The sequence below is a fragment of the Trichomycterus rosablanca genome, chromosome 21, assembly GCF_030014385.1.
Source record: "Trichomycterus rosablanca isolate fTriRos1 chromosome 21, fTriRos1.hap1, whole genome shotgun sequence".
Classification (NCBI taxonomy): Eukaryota; Metazoa; Chordata; class Actinopteri; order Siluriformes; family Trichomycteridae; genus Trichomycterus; species Trichomycterus rosablanca.
In genome coordinates, this window is record NC_086008.1 from 14821475 (window position 1) to 14836949 (window position 15475).

Consider the following 15475-nt stretch of genomic DNA (forward strand, 5'->3'; position numbering starts at 1 on the left):
GCACTGCACTCGTCAAAGTGTAGGTGATAAGATGTATACGGCATGCTGCCCACGTGTCGGAGGGGGCGTGGGTTAGCTTCGTTCTCCTTAATCAGAGCAGGGATCGGCATTGGTGGAGAGAAAGCATGACACAATGGGGCAATTGGACACGCTAAAAGGGAGAAAAAGGGGAGAAAATGCATAAACAAACAAAAGAAAAAGTTGATGTTGATGAGAAGCAGGAAAAATGGGCAAGCGTACGGATTTGAGCGAGTTTGACAAGGGCCAAATTGTGATGGCTAGACGATTGTGTTCCCGGTCTGGAGTGGTCAGTATCTATCCAAGGAAGAAACAGTGGTAAACCGGCGACAGAGTCATGGGCGACCAAGGCTCATTGATGCACATGGGGAGTGAAGGCTGGCCCGTGTGGTCCGATCCAACAGACGAGCTACTGTAGCTCAGATTGCTGAAGAAGTTAATGGTGGTTCTGATAGAAAGGTGTCAGACTCTATGTCTCAATGGGTCTGGGCTGTTTTGGCAGTCAATGTTATGCCTGATCAGTGTATATATAATATAAATTCAATAAGTTGTAGAAGTCCAGTTGCCAGCAATTACAGCTGCAAATCTTTTGGATGCGTCTCTTTTCAGACTGTAACAGGTGGACACCAACTGAGTTCGAGAGACATCTCAAGATTCAAGAAAACAGGGTGCCACAGACTGCCTGACCACAATGGAGTGCCACAGCAAAGGGTCTGAATACTTTGTGAGTAACAGATTTGAATTTTTTTCATCGTTATGGATGATTGAGTGTACATTGGGGGGGGGGGGGGGGGGGGTGTAAATTATATGTATTCTAAATCAAATTCACAACACAAGTGTGCAAAATGTTAAAGGGTCTGAATACTTTCTGAATCCACTGTATACATATGGTCAGTGAAATTATCTCTTTCCGTCCGTGTGGCTTCCCTTCCACCTCCCAAAACATGCTATTAGGTAAAGTGGTTACTCTGAATAAACCTAGTTGTGAGTAATTGGGCTTTTTATAAATGAAAGAAATTTCGAATAAGAAGCTATAGCGGTTTGCCTCTTCTTACTTCTCTTTGAGTTGCTGATGGTAAATAACATCAGTTGTTTAGCAAATAGGTACTCTCATCTTCATCCTACCATTATTTAGCTTTTTTTCTAATTGTTTAGCTGTATTATGACATGCGGCACTGCTTTCCCAAGAACCCCTCTCTCTCTACATGATTACAAAGTTCTTGCATCACTGAACTGACTGCCTGCTTTAACCGGTACATTAATTTAATTTTCACAGGGGGGGAAGACAGTTGGCGAGTGTGCCAGCACAGCACCCAGATAATCTTTATTAACAGTTTTGCTTAGCTGTGCCAGTAATGCTGGACCCCTGACAGGTGAATGGGGCTGGTCCCTGGGATAGACGGTATAGCTAGGACTAGAAGTGGAAAGGACTGTCAGAGAAAGACGTTCTCAGTAGCTGTTAGTATATGACGTGCATTTTAAAATGCAAATAATTCAAAATGAAAGTAAATTAAAACGAAACTATTACTGTACAGTGATAGTATTGGTACAGTTAGGTTTCAGGTAAAACATGACAGATCATGTTGGCAGAGGGATTGTTTCTCACTGTAATGTTAGTGGCCTGTGCTCCTTGAGGAAATCATTAAAGTAGAGAGAGTTATGGGATTAAGTCCAAGGAAATAACACATTTCACCCAGAAACGTCTATTTACCATCAGTGTAATAAAATACCTGGACCTATAAGGGTTATGGTTTGATAACTGTCACATCCTTTTTTCAACATACTTTAAAGCTGGATAGCTAGTTGCTATTTTACTATGTTAGGCTGAATAATAGCGCTTTTCCACCAAAAGAACCCTGGTTCTTGAACCGGTTCTGTTCAGGTTTCTTCAAACCTTGGTGATTTGTAGAGAACCGATGCACATTTCCACCAGTTTTGGAAACCAAGTATGTATCATCAATGGTGGGCACTACACAACGAAGGTAAAGATTAGTAACATCATGGCGGAGTGTGTAGATTACCTGCGAGCATTTGTGCTCTTGTTACAGATGTTCGTTTTTATGCAAAAAGCATCAATCAACTACTGACGATAAGAAGACGTAGACGTGTTTGTCGCCATTGTTGCTTTCTTTACTGCATCACATAAGAAGCATTTTGCGCTTCGCTCTCACCGCGACCCTAGGCGCAAAAAGTTCCTCGACATGAACATTTATTTGTGTGAAATAACCATCAAATCCACACTAAAAGCTCCACATGTATCTGTGTTTAGCTGGATTTACTTCACATGTGGTGTTCATGCAGCTCTGGGTTCTGAATCAGCTTCTCGGGAGAGTCGAAAAAGCTTAACATAAAAAATAAAGCATAACATGGCTAAATGTACTAAAAGTATGACACAGAAACGCTCAATTTCTCTCCGTTATTACTGGTTATAAGTGCTCTGTACTGCCCAAATTCATCGCATATGCTAGGTACAGTGTTTTTGTACAACAAGCCACGTTACGCTTTATTTTTCATGTTAAGTTTTGTTCGTACTGTCCGGGTCACTTTTACCACGTCATATCAAGTTAATCTCTTTTGAGGTGCTTTGAAAATATCAGCGGCAAACTGGATCAAAATTTAATCAGATGAACTTTAAAAGTTGGAAGTGCAGCATTAAGCTCCATACGAGACAATCTATGCAATTGAGGGTACAGTTGTGACTGTATACAAGCTACGCAATTGAGGGCAAAGGGCCTTGCTCAAGCACCCAACAGGCTAGTGGTAAAGGAACTGGACTAGTATTTAGAAGGTCACTGGATCAAGCCTCACCACTGCCATGTTGCTGCTGTTGGGTCCTTGAGCAAGGCTCTTAACTCTCAGTTGCTCTGACTGTATACTGTAACTGTAATATAAGTCGCATTGGATAAAAGGCGTCTGCTAAATGCTGAAAATGTCAAATGTCAATGCCAACAGTGGCAACCTGGCAGAGGTGGGGCTTGAATGGACAATCTTCTGATTACTAGTACCTTAACCACTAGGCTACAGCTGCCCTCATGGCTATATAACAGCCTCCAAACTTTATTAATGGATGTGTTCGTGGGAATTTGTGGCCAGTTATTCAAAAGACTAGTTAACAGGCACTGATGTTGTAGACCTGGATCACAATCAATGTTTTAATCTATCCTTCATTCACAGGAATGTTTTAATCTATCTTCATAAGTTCATTCACACCAAACTTATCAAACCATGCCTTGATGGGTTTACCATCATGATGAACCTTCCATAAACTGTTGCCAAAGTTAGGAGGGGTGTTTGAACCATATAGTAAAGCCCTAACCAAAGACTGAGCTGCTACTTGCAAATGTATGATCTGCATATTTTCCTTTTGGATGCTCCCGTATATGTAGGGGTCGCCACAGCAGATCTGGTCCCCTTAACAGACTTGGCACAGTTTGTACGCCGGATACCCTTCCTGACGCAACCCTGCTATTTCTATCCGGGCATTGGACTGGCACCAGGGTGCACCTCCCAATGACTAGGCTGTTTCAGTCATAGTGCCCCCCAATGATGTCCATGCAGAGACTCGACTGGCCAATAGCACCCCTGATATCCGATCCCTGGATTCCCAGATCTCAACAGTAGCGGGTAGCATACTTTACCGCCTCACCACCTGAGATCTCAAATGTATGATTTGCATAAAGTACAATAAATCTTAATGGCATGAGAGGAAAGCAGGACAGAATGTTCTGGAAGCAGGAAGACTGTACAGGAATCAAGACTGTACAGAAAGTTCAGTTTTATTTAGTTCTAATTGTTCCCCAAAAGCCCAGATGATTAATGGTACTTGGTTCCTAACAGAAATCCCTTCTCTCACCCTAATTTAATGTTATGGATACAGGGTTATCATTGTCTAAGGCAGACCTGGGCATTGTACGGCCCGCGGGCCACATCCGGCCCGGGAGACATTCCCAACCGGCCCGCATGAGGTTCGTGGCAATTAAAAATGAGATGTAAATAAATGTACATCAAACATGCACTATAACAGGACTGATTTTGATGAGAGCGCTGTGTCTTTAAATATCCGTACCTTTCGAGTTGCGTATGCGCGTGTGTGCGCGAGTGTATCAGCTTCACTGTAATGCGAACAGAACTGAGTGTGATAGACGGTGGAGTTTTTAACAAGACACGAACTTCCGAATTGTTTATTTACTAAAGTCAGATGTAACGCTGGTTAAGGATCAGAATTTAGGCTCTAAATCGCTGTTGCGGTACTAAACAGAAATACAAGCATATGAACGATGCGGAGCGTCACACCTGAAGCTTCTCTAACTAAACTGCAAAAGCAACAAAGACTGTTTTATAAAGTTTAACACATCCAGAACTGAAGCAGTCAGGACCAGCTCTGTGATTATAAAAATAATATCCAACAATAACAAAGGACTGAAAAACAAATGAGGTAATTAGACTCAAAACAAAATAGTGTAAAGTTTAAAAACCTGCTTATTTTGTTCACATTTGTTTTTGCATTTGTTTGTTTAAATAGTAAAATAATGTTGATGTTTTTACTCTGCATACTTCTAATTTTCTAAATGTAACATCAAAACATTAACAGCTTTTAGAACTGTACAATTCACTGCTTTTCATAAAGAGTGGACAGTTGTAGCTTAGTGGTTAAGGTACTGGACTAGTAATCAGAAGGTTGCTGGTTCAAGCCCCACCACTGCCAGGTTGCTGCTGTTGGGCCCTTGAGCAAGTCCCATAACCCTTAATTGCTCAGACTGTATACTGTAACTGTATTGTAAATTGCTTTGGATAAATGCGTCTGCTAAATGCTGAAAATGTAATGCAAATGTAAATAAAAAGATAAAATTAATATTGAGCAGAATTAAGTTCACCTTATTGGTCCGGCCCTCCACAACAGTCCCAGTTTCTTATGTGGCCCCTTGGAAAATTTAATTGCCCACCCCTGGTCTAAGGCTTCAATATGCAGAGGTGTATTTGGGGTGTGTTTCAATCTGCATATTAACTAATAGTTTACTATTGATTTTGATTTACTAGTTTCACATCCTTAGTCCAACTAAAACACTCAACTATACAACATATACTCATTTATTACAGTACCAGGGGGAATGGACTCAACAGCCGTTGTGTTTATGCATTCAGGAAAACAGAAATCGATGCAGGGGTTTCCAAGTGGTGTTCAGTGATTACATTTACAATTCATTGCTTATGTGTAAGGAGAATATTAAGGGAATTTAGCTGCAGCACTTTCCATCATCCTCATCAGCCCAATTTGGCTATATTCTGTAAAAATCACTTCACAAACCCAACCATTATTTCTGTTTGACTATAAAAGGCATTAGACATAATTTTATTAAAATACACTGCACCACTGCTCAAAGTCAGTTGAATTTCAGATATGTAATATATCCAGTTAGGAAGCATCAGAGGTGGAAATACCTGGAGTACTAAAATATTGTACTCAAGTAAAAGTACTATTACTTTGATGATTTTTTACTTAAGTACAAGTAAAATTATTAGTCTAAAAATCTACTCAAGTAAAAAGTAACTCATTTAAAATGTACTCAGAGTAAACATTACTTAGTTACTTGTTTAACAGAAGGAGGGACATCATTTTCAAACAGAAGTTGATAGATGAATGATACAGCAGACTACACACAGCTCACACCTAACAGACTGCAACTGCTCTTATCAATTCAAAACAGCATTATTTCTGTTTATCCTCAATAAATCGCTGTTTAACGTTAGCATTATTTTATAGCTTGTTGGACTTGACGCTAACTAACTTGGTTCAGGTCAATAGTGCCAACTAGGGTTGCCAACTTTCAGAACTGGAAATAAAAGAACACCCTGGGCTGGCGGGTTGGTGGCAGGCATAGGGTGGGGGGTGGGATGTCGGGTGTTTACCTGAGCGTGAGCGGGGGGTGGGGGGGTGGGGTTGCAACAGTTAGGGTTGCACTTATAAAAAAATATAAGGGGTCTTACCCCGTCATAGGAACATGATCAAAATCAAAAACAAACCGGCAGAATCTCACAATCACATTTATGCTGTCCGTTTTACTTAAAATAAATGAACATAAAAAATCACAATATTTCATAATGCTTTGCTATCGTTGCAAAATGAAAGCCAACCGTAAACAGCAGAACCGCGACCCAGGTCAATCACACAGCAGCAGCAGAAGATCATAACCACTTATCTGCTTACCTGATCTATATCCGTGTGTTGTCCCATTGAGGATATAATCCACTTTATATAAGACCATCTTGTATGTTTCCAGATTATATAAATCCATACCCAACTGTTTTATCCACTTAACTAATGAAAACTATTGTAGATCATTTATTCTCTCAGCTTTCCTGGTAAAAAGCTTAAATTGGTGATTCATTCACTAAACTGTCATTTATACAACAACCAATGAAGAAAAAGATTGAAATTCCACCCAGAATGTGAATTCGGAAGCTCTGATTGGTTTATACATCTGAATCTTCTCACCAAATGAACCGATTCATGGAGTTGTTTATGCCGGATCAAACAGCCTAACAGTTTAGCCACCACTGCTCTACATGTTTGCGCAGGTTTGAGTTTTTTATTGTTTTCTTTTTTTTTTTTACTCAGTAACGGATGTTATTTAAAATGTAGAGAATTACAATTCTTAATACAAAACATACTTAAGTAAAAGTAAAATTACAGGTTGTAAAATCTACTTTAAAAAGTACAAGTACACAAAAAACTACTCAATTACAGTAACGCGAGTAAATGTAATTCGTTACTTTCCACCTCTGGGAAGCATAAACAACTGTGAATCAATTTTACATTCTGGACAGGCAACAGCAAGACAACCAGCAAAAAGGGAATTGTTTTGCAGGGGGGTAGCAACAGACCATTACTCTGTTCTTATCCTCCCTGAGTGATTCTGGTAGCATCAGGTACCTTCAGAAGCCCATTCAGAATCCAGCTCCTCCAGAATGGCACATCCTTACACGCCATCACAAGAAGGTTTTAAGGTCTCAAAACCATGAAGGAAATACCAGGACACAGGCTGTTGCACAAACAGAGCTGGACTCGGCCGTCGACTCAGCTTAGGGCTGTATCTGCTCCTCTGTGCAAGGAGGATCTCAGTCTGGTTTTTAACCAACCTAAACACTGCCACATCACCCCACTGCTGCGTTCTCTTCACCGGCTTCCTGTTGCTGCCCGCATTCAGGTTAAAACACTGATGCTGGCCTACAAAGCCAAAAATGGACCAGCCCCAAACTACCTTTGTGGTCTAATAAAATCCTGCTCTGTACCACGCAACCTCCGAGCCACTAGTCTCACTCGACTTGATCCTCCACCCAGGACTCGAGGATAACAAGCATCAAGGCTCTTCTGTGTACTGGCACCCAAGTGGTGGAACGAACTTCCTCTGTCTGTCCGAACATCTGAGTCTCTTGCTGTCTTTAAAAAATGATTAAAAACCTTCATCACCTCTTTACTAAACACCTAAGCTGACTTATACTTACTTACTTACTAACACTCACTAATACTCATTTATTTCTTGCAAAAAAAAAAAAGCACTTTGGTTCTAACAGGTTTTAGCAGATTTGTGTTCTTGGACTGTTGTCTACTTAAACTAGAGTAAGTTAATGTTCACTATGGAAGCACTTCTGTACGTCGCTCTGGATAAGAGCGTCTGCTAAATGCCGAAGATGTAAATGTAAGGAGGAACAGGAGGAGCCATGCCAAAACTCTACAAAATGACCTCCAGCAACTGCAAACTGTCAGACTCCACGATGTCATGAGGGCCTGACGTTCTTTAGTGAAATCTGTGCAGCTCGATTGGCATCCAGTTTTCTACACAGATAAGTTCTTCACACTGAGCACGTTGCAGACCTGAAAGAGTCTGGAGACGATGTGTTAAATGTTATACAGCCTGCAACATCATCCAGCATGACCGGTTTGGTGGTGGGTCAGTGATGGTCTGGGGGCGGCATATCCCTGGAGGATCACACAAACCTATAATAATGGCACTATAATAAGATGCCACCATTTTAAGTCATTGTCAGTCAGGAAACTGTAGCCCACAATAGTCATAAACAACAAGTTAAAATAGCCCATATACGCTCAGGAACCAAACCACAGACTGCTAAAAGGTCATATAATGAGTACAATGTGCCTGACTAGCAAGTGTCAAAACTATTTTTATAGCAACATTAGCATCACAACTTTGTGCCTTCAACAGTCACACACAAGCCCAGGAACATCAAATGCAATACCAAGCCTTGATGAAATGCTTTTTCTTCAAATCTGGTAGTAATACACAAGACTCACAAAAGAGCCCAGATGAACATTTAAGGTAGTGCAGGCCTAATGCACCTTATATAAGGTATACGCTAATAATTGCACCATTAAAAAGAGACTGAATGGTAGTGTTGTACTGTAAAATGTTTTCTCCATTTGGAGATAATAGCTTTCGTTGTGGTTTGCAAGAGTCCCATGGCTTTGTATAGCTCAGACTAATATATTTTGTTAATTATTCTTTCTTTTTTTTTTATTGTGGCATAGCGTTCAGCTGTTGGCTTTCCTTAAAAAGGTTCTATTTAAGTTTAGATATAACAGGGTTGGTCATAATTAAGCCTATCTAGTCTATTAAGCCCAACAAAGTTTTGATTAATTAGTTGAAAAATATCCAAGAACGTACACAGGATTGACACAGCTTTGTGTCTAGGAAGCCAGCATCTGTAATGCATACAGAATAAGACCTGTCATGTCTTGCTGAATAACAATGGACTTCCCCAGAAAAAGAAGTCATCTTAATGGCAGTATACACCGACTAGGCATAACATTATGACCACTGACAGGTGAAGTGAATAACGATAATTATCTCTTCAACACAGCACCTGTTAGTGCTACTGTAGCGCATATTGCTGAAGAAGTTAATTCTGGTTCTGATAGAAAGGTGTCAGAATACACAGTGCATCACAGTTTGTTGCGTATGGGTCTGCATAGCCACAGACCAGTCAGGGTGCCCATGCTGACCCCTGTCCACCACCAATAGCACCAACAATGGGCACGTGAGCATCAGAACTGGACCACGGAGCAATGGAAGAAGGTGGCCTGGTCTGATGCATCATATTTTCTTTTACATCACGTGGATGGCCGGGTGCGTGTGCGTCGCTTACCTGGGGAACACAGGGCACCAGGATGCACTATGGGAAGAAGGCAAGCCGGCGGAGGCAGTGTGATGCTTTGGGCAATGTTCTGCTGGGAAACCTTGGGTCCTGCCATCCATGTATATGTTACTTTGACACGTACCACCTACCTGTTGGGCCCTTGAGCAAGGCCCTTAACCCTCAATTGCTTAGACAGTATACTGTCACAGTACTGTAAGTCGCTTTGAATAAAAGCTAAATGCTGAAAATGTAAATGGCATAAAGCAATCCGCATAACTGCAATCCACACAATCACCAGTTAACACATAAAAACAGGGACAGTATTGGAAAACCAACCAAAAAGTGCTGCTTGGGTGCAACGCCGCCAGCTACTCAATCCACCAGCAAGATAAAACCAACACTGACCAGAGAACCAAGAAAAAAACAAACCCCAGAAAGCTGTCACACCACCCATAGACAAAACTCAAGATATTAGCATAGTATAGTAGTGCAACTGTTTTTCAGCTGGGCCGGTAAACAGAACATAGTAACACCAGTAAAAGTAGTGAAATCCATCTGTCAGCCAGACAGATCAGATAAACAACAAAGGACTAACAAATAAGAGAACCAACAAAGAGAACTCTTCATTACTGTCCATCGATCTGCATCTCCACCCTCACTGCCAGCCAGCATGGGCACAGCCCATTTCTACATTTGTCAGTTAAATAAAGATTCATAAGAATGAACCAATCACAGCTTTTTGTTTATATTGCATTGTACAAAATGTCCCAGCATTTCAATCTAAATTGAGGCTCCCATCAAAAAGTAAATCAGAGTGATTTTCTCTCTTAGGTCTCTAGAGTGCTGAGGTGGCTTTGCTAATTTAAGCAGATTGCCTTGTGCCTGATTATAGCAGAAACAGGAAGTGTGAGAGAACTGAAACCTGTGACATTTTCTACATGATTGCACCTTCAATGCCACAGACAACAGAGCTCTAAGGACAGTTCTCTCTAGTTATACTGTTGTTTGACAATGCATTTAACGTTTAATGAAAAAACTACAAATGATCATCTTTACATCTTTCCCCTTATTAAAAATACTAATACTGTGAGATGGGTGTTGATTGAGTCTACATTTTACTATTTGGCATGTGACTTTTCTCTCTATACCTCTCCAAATTAGGTTCTGGATAATTCATAATGACCAGATACAAACTGCAGGTTGAAACCATCACTCCAGAGGTTCTTTGAATTTTTTACTTGATTGCTTTGCCACATGTTTGCCTCACGAATCTTCTGTTTTCCATCACGTCCTTGAAAGTTCTAGACTGTTCCATGAGTACCTCAAGCCAGGATACAACGGTCTTTGGAGTCTTTTACTCTTAAGTTTGCTTGTGCTTGGTGAGAAGAGCATTTCTGGTCTGCTCAGACAGCTTTCGACAACTGCAAACAATTAACATGGAAAAAATTGGCCTTTAAGCATCAAAGCCACAATTTACAGGCCAGTGATGTGTGAAGTGATGTGAGCACTAACAGGGTGGGAACAGCTGGGTCTAATATCTAAATAATCACAGGTTGCACTAATTTTGTGAGTTGTTTCAAACTAAACAAAGGGTGCTATTATGATTGTGTCTTGTGCTTTCACTAAACACTTTACTTCTGAAGATATTTTACATGTTATAGTTAGTATTCAGGGGCAATGATGTTGACCATAACTATGTGTGTGTGTGTGTGTGTGTGTGTGTGTGACATTTGGTGGCAGATAGGTAATGACCTGGGGGTGGAATCAGGCAGATTTGTCTTTGTGAAGGACCCATGAATCAAGCCAAGGTTCTCCTGTAAGAAAACGTACTTCCTTGTGCTCCGACAATGTTCCTCAGCAGGATGATGCTCCATGCCACACAGGCAGGTAAGTCGCACGAAGATATAGTCGCACTAAAGCACTGTTTAAAGCACTAAAATGCAAAAGCAAGGTTTGGGCGGCATGGTGGCTCAGTCGGTAGCACTGTCGCCTCAAAGTAAGAAGGTCTTGGGTCGATTCCCAGGTGGAGCAGTTTAGGTCCTTTCTGTGTGGAGTTTGCATGTTCCTCCCATGTCTGCTCCGGTTTCCTCCCACAGTCCAAAAGACATGTGAAGTAAATTGGGGATACAAAATTGTCCATGACTGTGCTTGACATTAAACTTAAACTAATAGGGACTCCTCGTGACTGATGCACTATGACCTCTGTTGGCCAATTGATGGCAAAATAGTGCGGATCAGGGTGTGTCTCTCCATACACAAGGCTGATTCGCATATATGAACTTGCCTGGTGTGGGTGACAAGATGCATACAGCCGCTGTCCACGTGTCAGAGGGGGCATGGGTTAGCTTCATTCTCCTTAAATCAGAGCGGGGATCGGCATTAGTGGAGCTGAAGCGTGACGCAATCGGGCAATTGGACGCAATTGAACAAAAGCAAGATTTAAAGTCAGAATATATATTTAAAAAATGACTTTAGTCTTCTGGGAGGGCTGGGAGACTGTTAAAGAGACACTGCTGCTCATCGTTGTTAAAATTGCCTGTTTTCCAATAGTTTGTCTGGTGCAGAAACCAACCAAACGAAAACCCATCGATTAATTGCTGCTCTAACATTCAATCTGCAATTATTTTGCATCTTATTGAACACAGGAGCATGTCCAGTGAAAAGATTAGACTTTAGATTGTTGTGTGCCTTGATTCAATGAGCTTTTGGTGGGAATCTCAGGAGGACCTTGTGGCCATCTGTACAAGTGCAAGAGTCAAACAATGCTGAGCATCTTTGCACTGTACTTGTACTGTCTGTAGACGTAAGCTGTCTGTTGTGACCATGGCTGGGCAGAATACTTTGATAAACAGCTCCTGGCTTGAATAAATTTTAGTAACATATTCAGGTGGAGTAAATAAAAAGTGTAGCTTTTAATACGTCATAAAGAAATGCCTATGTGACACTTTTTCTCAGTGTTGTTTGGGAGACAAAGGGGAACCAGTGCCAAGTTACATTCACTGATTCTATTTCAGCCACTGGTGACATGATGAATGTACATAGAATAAAGGCAGCAACATTTCACAAAAGCACCAAGCAATGCCGCTATATATAAGAGACAGGTGAAGTGAATAACAATGATTATCTCTTCATCACGGCACCTGTTAGTGGGTGGGATTTATTAGGCAGCAAGTGAACATTTTATCCTCAAAGTTGATGTTAGAAGCAGGAAAAATGGGCGAGCGTAATAATTTGAGCGATTTTGATAAGGGCCGAATTGTGATGGCTAGACGACTGGGTCAGAGCATCTCCAAAACTGCAGCTCCTGTGGGGTGTTCCCGGTCTGCAGTGGTCAGTATCTAACAAAAGTGCTTCACGGAAGGAACAATGGTAAACTGGCGACAGGGTCATGGGCAGCCAAGGCTCACTCATGCACGTGGGGACCGATCCAACAGACAAGCTACTGTAGCTCAAATTGCTGAAGAAGTTAATGCTGGTTCTGAGATAAAGGTGTCAGAATACACAGTGCATCACAGTTTGTTGTGTATGGGGCTGCATAGCCGCAGACCAGTCAGGGCACCCATGCTGACCCCTTTCCACCGACGAAAGCGCCAGCAATGGGCACGTGAGCATTGGAACTGGACCACGAAGCAATGGAAGAAGGTGGCCTGGTCTGTGGGATGTGCTGAACAAGTCCGATCCACGGAGGCCCCACCTCGCAACTTACATAAATTTAAAGGATCTGCTGCTAACATCTTGGTGCCTGATACCACAGCACACATTCAGGGGTCTAGTGGAGTCCATGCCTCGACATGTCAGGGCTGTTTTGGCAGCAAAAGGGGGATCAACACAATATTAGGAAGGTGGTCATAATGTTATGCCTAATCGGTGTATATGTATAGGCCTTACACTGCTTTGTAGATATTTAACTTTTAGATTCTTAGTCAGGTTGTCAATTTTAGCATCCGCTTTTTAGATTCGTTATTGCATTCTGGAATTATTAAACACACATACACATTACTGATTGTACTTTTACTGCTGCCAAAAAGTGCTATAGACTATCACACAGTTCCTCCTACATGTGCGCAGTCGCCAGCCGCTTCTTGTCACCTGTCATTGTTGAGTTCCCAATAATAATACGTATAGAGACACACTATGCCCCATGCAACACCCACTGACTTGTACAGGTTACCCCATCAGTCATAAACATCACATATTGCAGATCAGAGATTCGTACTCGCAATTTGAACACTCCACATTTGGGTGCAAGTGTCTTATACCGCTTTAGCAGTACAATGATTCCATGCAGAGTAAAGTCCAAAATGATTTAAAGAGTCTGGTGTGAAAAATATCAGGTGTCTACAAACTTTTGATAATAAAAAAACATTAGAACACAAATATGCAGTTGATTATTAGTCATAAATGATGGGCTGGCAACATTATATCCTTAGGCTAGGAACATGCTTAATGCTAATACATAAACACAATTGCTTTCGGTTCCACAAGATAATTCCAAAACGTGTCAGGACTTAAACAGCAGCACAATTCTTCCATGCTTAGCGTAACCACCAATGTAACTCGGCAGAACACTCACTTTCTTAACCACTTATCCAGTCAGGGTCGCAGGGGATTGCTGGAGCCTATCCCAGCTTTTCGATGGGCGCGAGGCACACAGTAACACCCTGGTCGGGGCACCAGTCCATCGCAGGGCAGACAGACACACACACACCCATTCACCTGTAGGGCAATTCAGTGTCTCCAATTAACCTTACTGCATGTTTTTGGACTGTGGGAGGAAACCCACGCAGACACGGGGAGAACATGCAAACTCCACACAGAAAGGACCCGGACCGCCCCACCTGGGGATCGACCCCAGGACATTTTTGCTGTGAGGCGACAGTGCTACTCACTGAGCCACCGTGCCCGTCTGCCTTCTCAGAGTTTAGTGTTTAGGTGTCATCAGTGCCAATGGCCTGGTCGGGCACTGTACAGACACGATTACTGTATACAAGGGAGGAAGGGCCAGATTAGGGTTCACCAGCTGTAGCAGTGATGTCTACTGTCTGGTTAGGGAGCCAACATAAGCAGTAGAGGAATAGAGAGTATAATGTGCTACTGTGTGTGTTAAAGGTACTCTGGGGAAATTTTCCTCCTAACCTGCTTTCCAGAAGTGAAAGGAAACCGGAGCACCCAAAGGAAACCCATCCTGAACATAAGACGATTAAATACACCGATCAGCCATAACATTAAAACCACCTCCTTGTTTCTACACTCACTGTCCATTTTATCAGCTCCACTTACCATGTAGAAGCACTCTGTAGTTCTACAATTACTGACTGTAGTCCATTTGTTTCTTTCAGCCTGCTTTCACCCTGTTCTTCAATGGTCAGGACCACTACAGAGCAGGTATTATTTAGGTCTCACTTAGGATCATTCTCAGCACTGCAGTGACACTGACATGGTGGTGGTGTGTTAGTGTGTGTTGTGCTGGTATGAGTGGATCAGACACAGCAGCGCTGATGGCTTTTTTAAATACCGTATCCACTCTATTAGACACTCCTACCTAGTTGGTCCACCTTGTTGATGTAAAGTCAGAGACGATCGCTCATCTATTGCTGCTGTTTGAGTTGGTCATCTTCTAGACCTTCATCAGTGGTCACAGGATGCTGCCCATGGGGCGCTGTTGGCAGGATATATTTGGTTGGTGGACTATTCTCAGTCCAGTAGTGACAGTGAGGTATTTAAAAACTCCAGCAGCACTGCTGTCTTTTATCCACTCATACCAGCACAACACACACTAACACACTAATACCTGCTCTGTGGTGGTCCTGGGAGAGTCCTGACCATTGAAGAACAGCATGAAAGGGAGCTACCAAAGCATGCAGAGAAACAGATGGACAACAGTCAGTAATTGTAGAACTACAAAGTTCTTCTATATGGTAAGTGGAGCTGATAAAATAGACAGTGAGTGTAGAAACAAGGAGGTGGTTTTAATGTCATGGCTAATCAGTGTATGCAAGAAAGCAAGATACCTGGAGCAAGCGGAACTGAGACTGCTGCATAGCTGTGTTGTTTCTTAGTAAAACAGCTAAACCGAGTAAGTAAACTGTCAAGTTTTTTATTATTATAGCAAAATTCAAATATATGCAGCAAAAAATTCTGAATAGCAGGCTTCTTTCAGGTGCTACTGGCGCACAGTGCTACCAGTACCATTGTTTATGAGTTCTTGTTGCAAGCTAGGGCAGAACAAAACATACCTGAAAATAAAATAAATAACAGCAATGCACTGAAAGTATTCATCCTTACACAAGGACAAGATCATGAA

The 15475-nt window shown here is 41.8% G+C and overlaps 1 long non-coding RNA gene across 3 annotated transcripts in view; it reads left to right on the top strand.

Annotated features, from left to right (window-relative positions):
- The window catches only part of LOC134335105 (uncharacterized), a 67873-nt gene that overhangs the window by 10211 nt on the left and 42187 nt on the right, over positions 1–15475 (top strand). Inside the window, exons 2-3 of one of the 3 annotated variants that reach the window (XR_010015542.1) lie at positions 628–742; positions 10912–11058. This is a non-coding gene — a long non-coding RNA (uncharacterized LOC134335105). Of the gene's footprint in view, positions 1–627; positions 743–10911; positions 11059–15148; positions 15248–15475 lie in introns of those variants that run through there. The other 2 variants (XR_010015544.1, XR_010015543.1) reach the window with 2 other exon arrangements.